Raw genomic sequence first — 18049 nt, 5'->3', positions numbered from 1 at the left:
AAGAATTTGTGAGCATACTGTGGATTGGCAGAGTAAGAAAATAGATGAGATTCTGAGACATGCAAAATACTTCAGTGATGAGATTGAAGCAAAACAGAGAAAGCTGAAAGAGAAAGCAATGTGGGCACAAGTGAAAGTTGCGGAGAGACAGGAAGCACAGTTGGTGGAACAGGCGAATAATGCAGGAAATAATGCAGGGAATAGACCCAGGTATGCAGGGAAAGGAAAGGGAGATCTTGAGGAAGCTAAAAAGAAGTTCCCATGTCACAACTGTGGCCAACTGGGACATTGGAGATCTGAGTGTACCAATCCACCATTAGTGAATAATGAGGGAAAATCCTTAAATCAACAGGTGCAGAACGAGGGGAATAATCAACAGCAGCAACAGCAGAAAGTTGTGAGACAGCAGAGTCAAGAGCCAAAACCGCCCTTGCCGCAGAATAGAGGAGCACAAAAGTATAATCCGGATTCGGGATTCTACAATGATGAGCAGGTAAACAAACCAAGGCGTTCTAACCAGGTACAACAGTACTTGTTAAAGAATGAAGGGAGTGAGTCTGAGGGTGATTATTGACGGTGCCGAAGAGAGGAGGAAGAGTGCATACTTGGTGCAACTCTAGAAATAGACCAGGCAGGACCATTTGTGGATGGAAAAATAAATGAAGAAGGTGTTACTTTTTTGGTAGACACAGGTGCGACAAGATCAACTGTCAGGTCAACAGATATTAGAAATCTTCCTCTCTCGGATGAAGCAATCCAAGTAGTTGGTGTAGCCAATACACAAATCAGAACACGTCTTACTGAACCAGTAAGAGTACAAATAGGGAAATTTTCAGACATGCACAGATTTATCGTCTGTGACACAAGTCCAGTGAACCTGTTAGGTAGGGATTTGTTATGTAAAATGAATTGTCCAATTTTTTGTACACCAGATGGAATAGCTTTTGAAACACCAGATGAGGATGTTTTGTACCGAATGACTCTAGAAAATAGAGAAAGTGAGTTAATTGGTGCATATGCTGTGTTTGATCCGGAGGATTTGCCTCAAGAGCTGAGAGACACAGTGAAAAGGACAGTTTGGGATTTTACTGGAGAGGATGTGGGATTGATGAATAATGTAGATCCTGTGAAAATTTCAGTGAAAGAGGGAATTACTTATCCTAACATTCCTCAGTACAAAATGACACCAGAAATAATTGAGGGAATAACTCCTATAATTGAGAAAATGATTCAGCAGGGAGTTCTGAGAGAACTACTGAGTAGTCCGTGTAATTCACCGATAATGGGGCTAAAGAAGCCTAATGGGAAATTCAGGATCGTACAGGATTTGAGAAAAGTTAATCAAATTGTGGTGGCATGTTGTCCTATTGTGCCATATCCATCAGTGATTTTGTATCAGATTCCACATGATGCGGAGTGGTATACAGTGATTGATTTGTGTCATGCTTTCTTTTCAATTCCATTGCATCATGACAGCCAGCCGATTTTTGCATTTAGATTTGGCCAGCGTATTTTAGCATGGTGTCGTATCCCACAGGGGTATACAGAGAGTCCTTCAATATTCAATCAGTTATTGAAAAAGTCATTGGAGAGTTTGATCATGCCTGAAAACTCAGTATTAGTGCAGTATATTGATGACCTACTTGTGGCATCAAAGACACGTGAAGCTTGTGAAGTAGATACTATAGCTTTACTGAATCATCTGGCAGATGGAGGGTTAAAAGTATCTCCAGCTAAATTGCAATTCTGCAAGAAAGAGGTGCATTATCTTGGACACAATATTGAGAAAGGTCTGAGAAAAGTGACTGATGACAGGATCAAAATTATCAGGGAAATGAAAGCCCCAAAGACCCAGAGGGAAGTGAGAATGTTCCTGGGAATGGTGAGTTATTGTCGTCAGTGGATAATTAATTTTTCGCTGATAGCAAAGCAACTGATTAAGCTGACTAAAAGTGAGATGACAGACCCATTGGAACTAGATGGGGAACAAATGGCAGCATTTGAAGAGCTGAAAAGCAGAATGTGTGAAGCCCCTGCTTTGGGTATGCTAGATTATGAAAAAGAATTTGAATTGTACTGCAGTGAGAGAAATGGATGTGCACTTTCAGTGTTAATTCAGAAGCATGGATTACTGAGAAGGCCTATTGCGTACTTCTCATCGACACTTGACCCTGTAGCTGTGGGTTTACCAGGTTGTCTGAAATCTGTGGCTGCAACATGCAGAAGCCTAGAACAGAGTGAGGGAATCATAATGGGATATCCTGTAAGGGTATTCGTACCTCATAATGTGGCAATTCTTTTGACGAGAAGCAGAACTCAGTACATGTCACATAGTCGGTTGACTAAATATGAGAAAGTCATTCTGGGAGCATCAAATGTGACTCTTGAGAGATGTGTGAATGTGAATCCAGCGACATTGTTGCCGGATATTGAAAATGTAGGTGTGAAAACAGAAGATGATCACAATTGTTTGGATGTGCTTGATTACTGTACGAAACCGAGACCAGACATAAGGGATCTTCCCTTGCATGAGAGTGATCATGTGTTGTTTGTGGATGGATCATGCTTGAGGAATGATGAGGGTGTGCTATGTGCAGCATATGCAGTGTGTAAGGTTTCAGAAGTAATGGAAGCATCATCATTGAAAGGAGTGAAATCTGCGCAAGTTGCTGAATTAATTGCATTGACAAAAGCTTGTGAAATTGGGAAAGATTTGAGAACGACTGTGATGACTGATAGTCAGTATGGATTTGGAGTTGTGCATGATTTTGGCCAACTTTGGCTACAAAGAGGTTTCTTGACGTCGAGTGGGACTCCAATAAAGAATGCTGAAGTGATTGGGAAATTGCTTGAGGCGATACAGCTGCCTAAAGAATTAGCAGTTGTGAAATGTGCTGCTCATGGACAAGGAGATGATTTTGTGACAGTTGGCAATAGATATGCTAACGACATTGCACAATATTGTGCAAAGAATAACCAGTCTATTAATCGGGAACGAGAGGGTGAAATGTCTTTTTGTTCCGTGATGTTTACTAATGTCTTAGAGACATGGGATGAAGTGAAACAGTTGCAGGATGAGGCAGAGGAGGAAGAAAAGAAAGATTGGATTAAGGCAGGTTGTGCCCCGAGAGAGACAGACCATGTTTGGGTCTATAGAGATGGCAGACCAGTAATGCCGAACTCCATGCTGTCAGCAATGGCAAGGATGTATCATGGCCAGGGACATTTGGGAAGGGATTCAATGATTAGGTCTTTTAAGCAGACCTGGTACAATGCAAAGTTCAGGACAATTGCAGAAAGTATCTGTCAAAGATGTTTGATTTGCCAGCAATTTAACACTGGGAAGAAGACAGTGGTGAGTCTGGGAACAATAGGCAGAGAAGGAGGTCCTTTTACAAGAATGCAGATTGATTTCATTGAAATGCCCCAAGTGAACAGACTGAGATATGTACTAGTGGTAGTCTGTTTGTTTTCAAGATGGGTTGAGGCCTATCCGACTAGGAGAAATGATGGAGTAACAGTGGCAAAGTTACTGTTAAGAGAGTTGATTCCTAGGTACGGATTTCCGGTAACGATTGAGTCTGATAGAGGTGGACACTTCTATAATGAACTCATGAGTTTGATTTGCGAAGCATTAAGCATACAGCAGAAGCTACATTGTGCATACAGACCAGAGGCTTCTGGTGTGGTTGAGCAGATAAATGGCACAATCAAGAACAGGATTGGTAAGATGTGCTTAGCCACTGGCATGAAATGGCCAGATGTCTTGCCTCTAGTGCTAATGACTATTAGATCTACTCCAGATAGAACTACTGGTTTAAGTCCGCACGAAATCATAATGGGACGTGCAATGCGACATGCATATGTACCTGTCAATAAGTTGATGACAATAACTGATGACATGATTTTGGATTACTGTAAAGGCCTGGCTGACGCAGTTCATTCTGTGTTTCACCAGATTGGAGAAGAAGCTACTACACTTGAGAAGAAGCAAGCTCATGATCTGAGTCCGGGAGACTGGGTGAGGATAACCAGTCTATTAATCGGGAACGAGAGGGTGAAATGTCTTTTTGTTCCGTGATGTTTACTAATGTCTTAGAGACATGGGATGAAGTGAAACAGTTGCAGGATGAGGCAGAGGAGGAAGAAAAGAAAGATTGGATTAAGGCAGGTTGTGCCCCGAGAGAGACAGACCATGTTTGGGTCTATAGAGATGGCAGACCAGTAATGCCGAACTCCATGCTGTCAGCAATGGCAAGGATGTATCATGGCCAGGGACATTTGGGAAGGGATTCAATGATTAGGTCTTTTAAGCAGACCTGGTACAATGCAAAGTTCAGGACAATTGCAGAAAGTATCTGTCAAAGATGTTTGATTTGCCAGCAATTTAACACTGGGAAGAAGACAGTGGTGAGTCTGGGAACAATAGGCAGAGAAGGAGGTCCTTTTACAAGAATGCAGATTGATTTCATTGAAATGCCCCAAGTGAACAGACTGAGATATGTACTAGTGGTAGTCTGTTTGTTTTCAAGATGGGTTGAGGCCTATCCGACTAGGAGAAATGATGGAGTAACAGTGGCAAAGTTACTGTTAAGAGAGTTGATTCCTAGGTACGGATTTCCGGTAACGATTGAGTCTGATAGAGGTGGACACTTCTATAATGAACTCATGAGTTTGATTTGCGAAGCATTAAGCATACAGCAGAAGCTACATTGTGCATACAGACCAGAGGCTTCTGGTGTGGTTGAGCAGATAAATGGCACAATCAAGAACAGGATTGGTAAGATGTGCTTAGCCACTGGCATGAAATGGCCAGATGTCTTGCCTCTAGTGCTAATGACTATTAGATCTACTCCAGATAGAACTACTGGTTTAAGTCCGCACGAAATCATAATGGGACGTGCAATGCGACATGCATATGTACCTGTCAATAAGTTGATGACAATAACTGATGACATGATTTTGGATTACTGTAAAGGCCTGGCTGACGCAGTTCATTCTGTGTTTCACCAGATTGGAGAAGAAGCTACTACACTTGAGAAGAAGCAAGCTCATGATCTGAGTCCGGGAGACTGGGTGAGGATTAAAGTTCACAGAAGAAGAAATTGCTTGGTTCCAAGGTGGGGAAGACCAAGACAAGTCATTCTAACTACGACGACTGCAGTGAAGTGTGCTGGTGTGAAAAACTGGGTGCATGCGAGTCATACTCTGAGAGTTCCAAACCCAAAGGATGGGACTGGTAGAGAGTATTTTGAAGAGTCAGATTCCAGTGATGATGAAGACCCAGAACCAGTGAGAAAGAATCAAAATTCAGGAAAAGAAGCAGAAAAGGCTTCAAGTTCAAGAGAACCATTGAGAATTTCAGAAAGGAGATCTGATTCTGAAAGAGAGCCTGAAGTTCCAAAAAGCAGTGGAGGAAAAAGAAAAGAAAAGAGCAGTTCCACGGAAATTACTCCTGAATCAGAAGAGGAGGAGATTGAAGAACCACTTGAGATTATATCTGAAGAAGTAGGGTCAGAAGAAGATAGAGAGGGACAGATTGCGGAAGACCCCCGAGGAGGTGTAGGGAACACTTCTAATAAGCTAGGTGAAGGGACAAGTAGACAGCAAGAAGATTGCGTGTCGGAGACCCGAGGAGGGAAAGAAGTAGGGAAGTCTCAAATAGTGGTGAAAAAGACTGTGGAGCGAAAGAAAACTGCTGAAGAACAAGAGCGAAAGAAAACTGCTGAAGAACAAGAGGCATTTGAAACAGAATCGTATGAAAGTGAAAGTGGAAAATCAGAGGGTCGAGTTCTGAGAAAGAGAACTTGGATTGGAGAAAGAAATAATACAGAAATAAGACCGAAAAAGGTCGTAAGAGGAGATTTTTGGCCTAACAACAGAGTAAAGAGGCTGAGAAACAGACTGATAAGAGGAAATACATCGAAAGCTGAACAAGTGAATGAAGTGTCGAGTCAAAACGAAGTAAAAAGAAAGGAGCAAAAGGAGTCAAGAGAACCTGAGGAAATAAAGAGAATTAGAAGACCCAACCAAAAGTACAGATCACCGGAATGGTTTTATGTGGCACTGTCTGAAGAAGGAGAAGAAGAAACAGTGACTCGAGATAATCCGGAGGGGATCTTGAGAAAAGTGGTTGAGGAAAAGGAAGAATCTGTTGGAATCTTAAAAGTTATTCTGACTGACATTGGAGAAGAGTCAGATGCACAGGATGTTGTTGATGATCTGATACAATTTGATGTTGCTGAAGAAGAAGGAGTGAAAAGTGATGAATATCCAAATTGAGTGAACTGAAGAAATCACTTGGAAAAAGTGAAAAGGAGAAAGTCTGAAACTCAGCTGTCTGAAGTAATCCAAAGTTTGAGAAATTACAGTAGTGGAGTAGTAGAGGCTAAGTCAAAAGACAAGGTCAAAGTAGTAAAATGGCTAACATAGAGAATAATCAAAGTAGATGTGCCTTCTTAAGAAGATGGTTTAGAATGTGCTGCTGCTGTACTGGATTATTAATGCTGCTATGGGGTATTTTAGCTTTATTAGTTACATTTAGAGTTTCAATAGGTACATTTGAAATACATACTGAGAATGAGACTAATGTAGAGAAGAATTCGCAAAAAGTAGTTCCAACTAGAATTAGTAATACTTACATGCATAAAGATAGGTCAATTAATGATTTTTCTAGTAATGTTTTTCAAAGTTGTTATACGAATATGTGAAAACAATGGAAGTAAGGGATTGCTACGTTTGTATGCAATTACCTGCATCCGTTTCAGAGGGTGTTACTTATCACCATCTACCAGCTACGTATGGAATTTCTTGTAGTGTATTAAGTAGTGTTTTTTATTTGTTAGGGAAAATAGATTATAAGATGTCTAACAAAGATAGTATTTTTGGGCACTTGCCAATGAACAAAGAGCTGAATCCAGCTAAAGAAGCTAACATTTTTGGTGAGATTTTTATTGAGAAAGAAGAATTAACATTAGATTACGTTTTTAAGAATAATTTAACTTGTAGTTTGGAAGAAGAGGAGAAAGCTTTCCTGAACATGGTGGAGGAAAGGAGATTGAGTATGCATGAAAAGGCAGGGAAATATAAAATGAGTGAGACAATTTGGGACATTGAGATGGGAAAAGAATTGAGAAATGGAGCTAGTCCAACTTTAGCTTTAGATGCACCACAGAAGGGTAAGCTGTGCATTACAAGAGGGAAATCCCAATATGATACATATTTTGTTGGGACTAGTGAATGTCATGATACATACTTCATTGCAACAGGATGGGGTTTCAGAGGTGAAGAAGATACAATTTTTCCAGGAGTGTATTATGTTTGTGGGAACAAGGCTTATTACAAGTTGCCTGACCATTGGTATGGCACGTGTTATGTGGGCCTGGTTTTTCCAAAGATTTTTCATATAGATAGAATAGAAGATGTAGAACATATTAATTTACTAATGCGCTTCAAGAGGGAAACTTGGTCTGAAATTGTGGGTGACATTTTTGGAGCTTTAATTCCAGCAGTGGGAATTTCTTTAAATGCTAATGGGATTCGGAAACTGTCAACAGTGGTGGATCGCTTATCGACAAATACCGCTGGAGGGTTTCTTTTGGTGAATACGGAACTAATTGCTGTGCGTGCTATGTCTATGCAAAATAGACTTGCTCTTGATATTCTATTGGCTAAGGAGGGTGGAGTTTGTGGAATGCTGAAAGTTCAACATTGTTGCACTTACATTCCAGATGAAAGCAAAGACTTGAAGGTCTATATCAAAAATATTACTGATTTGCATGAAGAATTGGTACCACTTGAAGCTGAAAGTATCTGGACTAAATTAGCTAATAAGGTGATAGCTGTTAAGAGTTTTATTGCAAAAATAGGTAGTACTATTATAGGTAAGATATTGTTTCCTTTAACTTGTATAATTGTTGCTTTATTGATATTGAGATTGGTGTGTTTGTGTTGTAAAAACAGGGGAGGGAAAAAGAAATTAATTAAAAGAAATAATGAAAAGAGAAATAAAAGGTTGAAAAGAGAACCACAAGAAATTGAATTAGAAGAATTAAGGGAGAGTGTCTACTTAGAAACAAAAAGGGATGATGAAAGAGTGTCTGGTGTGTAGTGTTGTGTAAGGAGGAAAAAGACATTTCAAATTTCTCCTAAAATGGGACTAAATTTCACTAAATTTTTTTTTTGGGTTATTTGGTGATAAAATCACCAAAGGGGGGATTGCTGGAGCAGGATTTTCTAATGAAAATCTATAGGGTTTTTGAAGCTCTGGTTTGTCTATTTGTCATGATTAAAATTAATAATCATTAATTAATAATTATTTGTTTTGTGTAAGTGTGTGTTTAAACTTACCAACATACTAATGAGAAGAAAACCGACACGTGGGAACGCTTTTGTATTGCTATTAACAGTGTGCATGTTTTATTAAATAAACGTTGCTGAGTGCTGTTTATTTTAAGCACGAAACGCTTTTGAATTAATGCTTTTCTATGTTGCTAAAGCTAGATAATTACATACACATAAGGGTATTAGTGGGGTTAACACTGTTCAATCACTATGCTGTGGTAACGTTGTTTTTGTCTCTTTTAATTAAGATGGTCCATTTTGGCCTAACCAAAAATGTCCGCCGTTTGCAGCCTGGCCTCGAGTGAGAATTTGTGATGAGAAGGCCTTGCTGAACACATTTTATCACAGTCCTTGCCTGGTTAAAACTTTCCGTGAGGACAGCAGTAGTTCTGGGCAGGTTTCCAGCTGTATTGGACAGCCTTGGAGGACAAAGGAACTGTTAAGAAAGAACTCTGAGCATTGTGTCATCGCTGAGGAAATGTGGACTGTGAAGAGATACATTTTTATTTTTGGTTCCTGTTCTGTCTTTTTATTTTTGTGATTTTCCTGAGCGGAGATTTTCCAAATGTAGCGATGCTACATCCTTTCCTTCTCGCTTTGCTCAGAGGTTCAGCGGATGCGATGAATACTTTTTTGTTGCTTTCTTTTGTCTAAAATATTATAAAAATTGTTAGCCTAGAGAGGGTTTTTTGCCACTTTGCCATTTTCTTCCCAAACCTGCGTTGGTGAGGATCGATGCTGTGAGGACGGTGACTTGGGAGATTTCTACTGAGAGACTTGTCCTGATGATCCATTCTGACATTTAGCTAGAATAGGTAATTATGAGAAAATGATTTATTCTGATTAATTTCTTTGACTAATTTAGATAAAGAATCATAATTTTAAATACGGTGTTGGTGATTATTTCTTGTCAATTATTGAGAACTCTATTTGATTATTGATGTATAGATTGTTTAGATTATGACAATTGCAATAGCTAGGTCTTATCGACCTCGGTGTAGATGTGGGGTTCAGGAGTTTTAGAAGGTTTCTTTCCACAGGTTCAATGCTGGTAGAGTATTTGAGTGTATGTTAGTGAAATGGGCCCTAGTGTATGGTGAGTGTATGTGCGTGTAACTGTGAAATTGCTCTATCCGTGGAAGTAGGGAGATTTTGTACACCCCAATCTGCATCACCCCAACCTCAGAATCCTTTGGAAAATATCCTCTCTCATATTCCAATTGCTGTTATCTATCACATTCAGTGAAATCCAATCAGCTATCACATTCTGCTTGCCTTGCACATACTCTGCTTTCAAATTTATTTTGTACCCCAAGCAAAAATCTCACATTTCTTTTGCTAAATTCGACAATCTCTTTGGTCTGCTTCCTCCCAACTTGTTTATATATGCTACCACAGTCAAGTTATCCATCTTCTACAGTACTGAACTTTCCTTCAAAGTTCTCTTGAATCTTTGTAGTGTAAAATAACCTGCTTGCATCTTCAGCACATTTATATGTTGTTTCTTCTCTACCAGTGTCCAAACTCCACCTGTTTCCTAACCTATGCAAGAAGCTCTTCAACCTAGATTGCTCTCATCCATCTCTAATACAAAATACGGCTTTGTCCCAAAAATAGCCAGACCATTCCAGGCTTCCAAATTTTCCTTCCACCAAGCTAATTCCTCTCTCGCACCCTTGCTCATGGATACTACGTCCCCCCATTCCACAAGCCCTTTGCCAGACCAAGAGCCTTCAAACTCTGACGGGCCCTTTAATGTAATGGCCCTGGAAACCCTGTCTGAATTGACAATACCAAAAAGCCGATTACTTGTGCCAACTCTTTCGATTTCACTAACTCTTTCTTTATCAAAGAGTTCACCTCCTGCCTTATCTTCCTCACCTTCCTTTCTGGTAAACATAAATCACTTTCCACTGTGTTCATCACAAATCCTAGAAACTCTATTGATTGTGTCGGAACCATAAACAACTTGTCCAAATTTATCACAAAACCTAGATTCGGTACTAACTTTTCTACCATATTCAACTCCTCTGAGTTTTGATACATTATCAGTATATCGTCAAAGTAAACAATCATTCTTATTCCTCTGTCCCTTAGGAAACCTACCACTGGTCTCAATACCTTTGTGAAACACCAAGGTGCTGCTGACAGTCCAAACGGGAGTCACTGGAACTGGTACAACTGTCCTTCCACCTGAACTGTAAGAATCCTTGACTCTTCCTCGCCATTGGAATTGTGAAATATGCATCTTTGAGATCCAAATTCACCATCCAATCCAGATTCTGAAGTAAATCCCTTAACAAATTAATTCCTTCCATTTTGATATGTTGAAATGTCACAAAGTGATTAAAATTCCTTATATTTATCACTGGCCTCCAGCCCTTGTGCCTTTTTTCCACTACGAATAAAGTGCTTGCAAACTCCGTTTCCTCCTCTCCTACCTTCACTATTGCATTCTTCTCTAACATCTGCAACACTTCCTTTTGAACTACATTTTCCAGATCTTTCTGGAACACCAACTCGCTTGACTCCCTCAACTGATATGGTTCCAAATCGAACTCTATTTGATGGCCTTCAGTTGTTTTTAACAGCCATGTATCCTTTGTTATTGACTCCTATTGTTCTTTGAAATATATCAACCTTCCTCCCACACTTCTTGAGATAAAACCAGAAACAGTCCTCATACTCACCTTGTCCTTGAACTTGACTGGGATTTTGTCCCCTTCCTCTGGTACTTCGACCTCATCCTCTACCTCCTGGGTTTCAAATTGGTTTCCTCCCTGGTTTCCCAGTAGGGACCATACCCCTGGTATGTCAAATTTTGATGATGGGCACTGTAATTTGATTGGCTGGTAGGGTGCCCTCTCCTACCAGCCTTTCCATAAAAGCAACTGTTTTTGCAAATACCCTGCAAATAGAGTGCTGCACTTTGTCTAAACTTGTGAATGTTTTCACATATTTTGGTAGTGACCTCACCATCCTGTCCCCAAACAGCAGGCCTTTAGCATTCTCACTCAGCTCCTTCATAGCCAATTCACTGAGCTTTGGGTTAATAGGTATAAGTAATGTCTTACGCCTCTCTGCCAATAGGCCTGCATTTGCTTTACCTAAAAAGCAAACCGTACGCTGCCACCACCCTCTTAACAGAGCTAAATCCAAATCATTACCTTTTAAAAAGGCCTCCTCCATCGCTTCAGAAATTTTAACTAAGGGGCCCAGGATGTCCAACACTTTATCTTGGCATATTTTTTGAGTTTTCTCTAACCCCTTTATGGGATCTTTTCCCATTTTGAAAATGTACGTAATTAATTCAGGGACCAAATTTGGTGTCAGACTCACCTTTTCATCTATTATGGACCTGGAACACTCTGGCCACACGATATTCTTTTCCTCCTTTTCCAAGGAGTCACGTAATCTGGCCTTAATATAGTCAGCCACATGGTCCAAAGGCCACCAGTCTTTGCCACTGGGATGTTTAATATTCCTTGGGATAAATAAATGTTGCCCAAACAAATCAGTCACTGTTGTCCTGTCTTTAATCATCTGTCTACTACTTATCTCACTTTCCTCATCCAACCCATCCTTATATTCAAATCTAGAATATATTAATCTAGATCCTCATTCAATCTTTTTCCATGCTTCCCTAGCTCCTCTCTGGGATCTATACCTTTCTCAGTGTGAAACGGTCCCATCTGAGTGCCGCTTTGGACACCTGACCACTGCGATCCGCTTTGGGCTCCTTTGTCATTTGTTGAATCCTCCATATGTCTCTTCTTTCTGAGACACTTTCCTCTAGGACCTCTATTCAGATCTTCTTCATCAGACACGGAAAAAATATTCTTCCTCATCCACATTTCTCTTCTTTTTGCCTAATTGTCTCCTGCACAGCTGTGTGTGCTTCCCTACCATCCTTCTTAAAACTTCTTGCTGATTGGAGGGCTCAGTTTGATTCTCAGTCATATTTATTATATTTCCAACTTAAAATTGCTATTTATTTTTTTGTTTCACCTCACCTCTTTCTAGGAATAAATTATATATTTTTTCCTATCTATTTCACAGTGTTTAATCCTCCTTTTTATGAAAAAAACTCCCTCAGTGAAAATGATGCACAAGTCTTTCTCGTCAACAAACGCAACTACCAAATGTTAAGTTGCCAAGGAAACGGCTTCACATACCGTTTCCATTAGAAACAGAGTGTAATACTAAACAATGGCCAACTTCCTTTTGAAAAAGACCCACACGCTGTGAACGACGCAGAGTGATCACAAAAGAAAACGGTCCACGCTCTAATGCTTACGGAGCTAGCGTGCACCTTTGATCTCCCACGTGCTTCTAACATTTGCGCAGAAAACATCTGAACCCTCCTCGCGCTACAAAGGGAAAACAATGGTTCTCCGCACTCGAACCACTTGTAGCTCTGCGTGACATCAGCACATTCAACTAATTAACCAGTGAGTGCCTTAAAAAATTATTTACTCGCTCGTAACCATCAAATATGCTGTTGATGGAGCAAGGACTCGTAAAGAAGAGACTTGCTTAGAAGAAATCCTCTCGTTTAACTCACTAAAATATTATTAATTACGTTTTGTGTAGACTAATACGCACCACATGAACATGTGGGTTAGAGAAGCTTGTCTATGTGTTTGCTAACACTAATAACACGAACGAAGGACTAATACAGCTTTAACGGGGAAAATCTTTACTGCGCATGCGTCAACTGCATCTACGCAATATGACGAATTTATGCTTGGAGGGAAAATTCTTGTGCATGAGCAGAAGGCACTAAAATGGAGTCTTGAAGACTCGCGTGCATGGCACCTGCTTAGCTAAAGCGAAAACGAGCTATTTTACTAATGCTAATGCGGGAAAAGTATTAATAAGTAAAGGGGAATAGAGTACAGATGGGTGGCATACAGTGAAACCATTTATTTTTTAAAGTAAAATTTATCATTCTGACTTTATTAACAGTGCACATTTGGGCCTCTCGTGTATAACCAAAGTAAGCTGAACCACGTGACAGCTGCGCATGGGTGCTGAAAGTGAACCCAGAATGATGAGACAGAGTTTGAATCAATGTCAAGGTCGCAGAGAGTTCTAGCCTGAGAACGGACGGTGAATAGTTCAACTGAGTGGACCTACATGTTAGATTTTAAACAAATGTTGCAAATGAAACATTTATGTGGGTGGGAAGTAACGTTTTAAATGAAAATTAAGGGGAAGAGTTTGTGAATAATGGTTTAACTAAGGAAAGTGACATGTAAGCATGGTGTGATGATCTTCCTCCCTTGCCTGACCAATTAGATTTCAAATTTTTACGATATTGAAACTTTAGTGGGTGGTACATGATGAACGAAAGGTATAATTGAGGTAGCTTAAGTTAGTTAGTTAGTCAAGAGCTCGGGATGCTGTTGGTGCTGTGGGAGATGCTGTTGCTGGGAGAGATGCTGTGAGATGCTGATGAAGAAGCTGAATGCAGAACCTTTTATCCTAATTTAATTGGGTTAGATAAGAAGATCGCAGAAGAATCTCGAGGAAGAAGAGAGTGTCAGAGAGGGGTGCGAAGCAATCCTCGGTATTAGAGAGGTCATCTATCCTATCCTGAATCCTGTCCTGAAATCTTTTTGCCTGATCTTTCCCGGGGGACCCCTACCAGCCCTTTGACTAGGGGGTTGGTCTTCACACCATTCTTGGTAATTATATTTCGCGTTATTTGCAGATGTTCTTTTCTCTCTGTACTCTCCCTTTCGGAGCATTTATCATTGCGTGAGTCCTAAGTATGTGTTTGATGATTAATTAATTGAATTTCTCTCCTAAGAAGGACGGTGACTGCACTGTGTATTTGAGACGGTTCACATAAATTTAATTTAGATAAAGGCTTTAAAACTTCCTGAGTCTGTGATTATTTACTTAAATGAATAAGATAGAAATAGTGTAAATCTTCACCATCAACTAGTTCAACTAATGGTCCATCGACCAGAGGAAAGAACTTTTTGATTAGTGAAAGGTTAGTTAGGAATGAGAAATAACTAATCTTGAAATTTTGGAAAAAAACATAAACCTTGACTCCAGCGGTTTACTCAACTGTGTATGTGTGTTTATGGGCCCAGGTTAGTATATGGTAGTGGAGTATCTGTTGTTGGGACACCGCTGAATCAGTTTTCTGGTAGCAGAGTTATGGTTATTATTGACTAGTTTGGTGATGAGTATCGATTATTGATTTATGTTTAACAAAAGAGTTAGCGTTTTTGTTTTATGTTGTCCAGAATTCCCGGGAAATTAATAGCGGGTGGTGACAGAAGCCATACTGCAGTGAGGTTACTCGTCTGTTGGAATAATACTGAGAAGCTACGTAAGGCTGGCAGTATTAAACTAGGGACTATTTCGTATAAAAGTTAGGAGTGAGTGATAGCAGAAGTTCGCTGGTGAAACTTTGGTCTTATTTCCTAGTAAGGGTAACACTGAAAGAGTAACAGGTTCTCTCGAGCTTTAATGAAGGGTAAACAGGGGTTTTTACTAGCAGTGGAAGAGGAGCAATTATGAGACTCCAGAATGAGTCGGAAATCTATCTTTTGTTTAGCGGAACAGGCAGAGTAGCGAATGTTTTTATGTTGAAACTAACGGATCTCATTTTAAAAGAAATAAGTTTCGTATTACCTTGTGAAGAGAGGGTCAGTCGCCGGAGTTGTACTGATGTCACAGAGAGCCGCGCTGGGATTGGTTGGAACAGCGGGCGTGAGACAGAAGCAGATTGTAAAGGAGGGGTCACTAGTAAGGAGCAGAACTGACATCACAAAAAGGCCGTGCTGGCATTGGTCAGACCATGAGCATGAGCCTGAGTCTGATTGGTTGATTTATAGAAGCTGCGTTAGGATTGGCCGACGAAAATTTGTATGTTGGACTCTGATTTGACTGCTAGTGTGAGTCACACTGATAGAAGAGCTCAAGGGTTTGCGGATTATTGTTTTGTATATCGTGCATTCTATCACAGCCTGATCAACAGGGGGACCTACGACCCATTCTGTTTCTCAGTCGAAAGTTATTCCCTCAAGAAACCCCTTACGCCACAATGGAAAAAGAATGTTTGGCAATAAAATGGGCAATGGAAGCCCTTCAATATTACTTGTTGGGTCATTCTTTCATCCTTCTTACCGACCATGCACCCCTTACCTGGCTAGCTACCGAAAAGGACACAAACCCCAAAATCCTGGCCATGCAACTTTTCTCATTTCAGACATACCACGTTCCAGGGAAACTACAAGGAAACGTGGATTTCCTCTCGTGCTGTCCTGTTTCTACATGTCCTGATCGTCCATGCCTAGAAGAGGAGCCGTGTGATCCGGAATCGCGGACTCACAGAGACTTCGTAATGGCCGCGCCTTCCCTCCAGCCTAGACCCGACAAGAACGGTCTAGCGGCTGAAGTGCATGTCACGAGGATGCCAGAGTCCCATCCAATATGAAACTCCGATGGGCGGACACCTGGGGAGAACCCAGAAGAAGACGACACCAGCGTGCAGGAGCTGGAGAGAGAGAGCGTGGAGCACAAGCGTTGTGGTGACGGAGAAGCGTTGCGGGAACCCTGAGACCCTGAGGACCACCGGCAGAGAGTGGAGGAAGACCACAGAGAAGCATCTGAATGCCCAGGAGAGGCAAAGAAGGCTGAGAGGGCCCTTGCCACGACCCCGGAGGGCTGTGGCTTCAGGCAAGTGCCGATATTTCACTATCTCTTCAGGCAGTGGTGGGAGTGAAGCCCCCAGGATACCTGGATGACTAAGTATGAAAGAGTGATTCTGGGAGCAGAAAATGCGACAGTGATTAGATGTACAATGATGAATCCCGTGACATTATTGCCAGACCCATGTTGTGAAGAAGTGAAAGATGAAGTGGATCATGATTGTATGGATGTGACTGAGATGTGGACAAAGCCCCGACCCGATATAAAGAAAGAGCCCCTGAAAGAGCCAGATCATGAACTATTTGTAGATGGCTCCTGCTTGAGAACAGAGGGAGGAGGGTGACGCGTACGCTGTATGTAAGGTATTAGGGTCATTGAAGCATCCTGTTTACCAGGAGTCAAGTCTGCACAGGTAGCCGAATTGGTGGCCTTAACAAAGGCATGCAAAATTGGGAAAAACTGGAGAATAACCATATTTACGTATAGTCAATATTGTTTCGGGGTTGTGCATGACTTCGGCCAACTCTGGATGCAGAGGGGATTTCTGACTTCGTTAGGATCTCCTATCAGAAATGGTAAAAATGTAAAAGAATTGTTGGAAGCAATACAGTTGCCAAAAGAAATAGCAGTGGTCAAGTCTGCTGCTCACCAGTCAGGAAATGACTATTTGGTGGCAGGTAACAGATATGCTGAATAAATTGCTCAATATTGTGCAAGAGATAACATGGCACTAAATAGAAACATTGAAACAAATGAAATCAGATGCCAACTTATGTTTTTCTCACCTCTAGAGACATGGGATGAGGTTAGACAATTGCAGGATGAAGTTGAGGCAAATGAAAAGGAAAGCTGGATAAAATCAGGTTGTGAATGGAGGACAGACGATGATGTATTGGTATACACCGACAGCAGACCGGTTATGCAAGACCGCCTACTCTCTCAAATGGCAAGAATATATCATGGAGACACACATGTAGGTAGGGACTCCATGATTAGACTATTCAGACAGAATTGGTACAATCCAAAGTTCAGGGTAGTCGTGGAAAGTCTTTGCCCGAGATGCTTAAATTGTCAGCAGCAAAATCCAGGCAGGAAGACAGTGATCAGTAGGGGAAAAATTGGAAAGGCAGAAGGACCATTCACAAGACTGCAGCTAGACTTTATAGAGTTGCCTCTGAGCAATGGAATGAAGTATATCCTTGTAATAGTGTATTTGTTTTCACGATGGGTGGAGGCATATCCCACTAGAAGAAATGACAGTCTCACAGTTGCTAAGTTACTGTTGAGGGAATTGATTCCTCGCTTTGGTTTCCCAGTCACTTTGGAATCAGATAGAGGACCTCATTTTAATAATGAAATAATTTGATTAATCTGTGAAGCATTCAAAATTGAACAAAAACTGCACTGTGCATACCGCCCAGAGGCTTCTGAAATGGTGACGCAATTAAATGGCACAATCAAGTCAAGGTTAGGAAAAGTGTGTGCATCAACATCACTAAAATGGCCAGATGCATTGTTCTTTGTGTTGATGGGACTCCGAAATATTCCTGACAGAAAAACAGGATTGAGTCCCCATGAAATATTTATGGGAAGGGCAATTAGACAAGCATTTATTCCTGGACATAAATTGATGAGTATAACTGATGATCTGTGTTAGAACTGGGGGTCTCTAGTTGGCAGAGGTAGGTACCTTTGACCAAATAGGGACCCTTGCTTCTAAGTCAAGGAAAGGGGATTACACTACTAGATAACCCCTGCTCACCCCCTTGGTAGCTTGGCACGAGCAGACAGGCTTATCTCAGAGGCAGTGTGTTAAGCATTTGTGAACACATACAGTGAAAACACTAAAGATGGACACCACACAGGTTTTATAAAAATAAGTATTCTTTATATAGACTTAACAAAAGACCACAAACGACAAAAATCCACAATACTGTACTCAAAATCTACTTAAAGATGGTAGAAGTAACTTAGTTCAAGTTGATGGTAAATGCGACACAGTTCTCACAAAAGTACCTGGATGCGTAATGCA

This window comes from Triturus cristatus, chromosome 3_2 (assembly GCF_964204655.1).
Source record: "Triturus cristatus chromosome 3_2, aTriCri1.1, whole genome shotgun sequence".
Lineage (NCBI taxonomy): Eukaryota > Metazoa > Chordata > Amphibia > Caudata > Salamandridae > Triturus > Triturus cristatus.
This window is presented reverse-complemented; position numbering follows the sequence as displayed.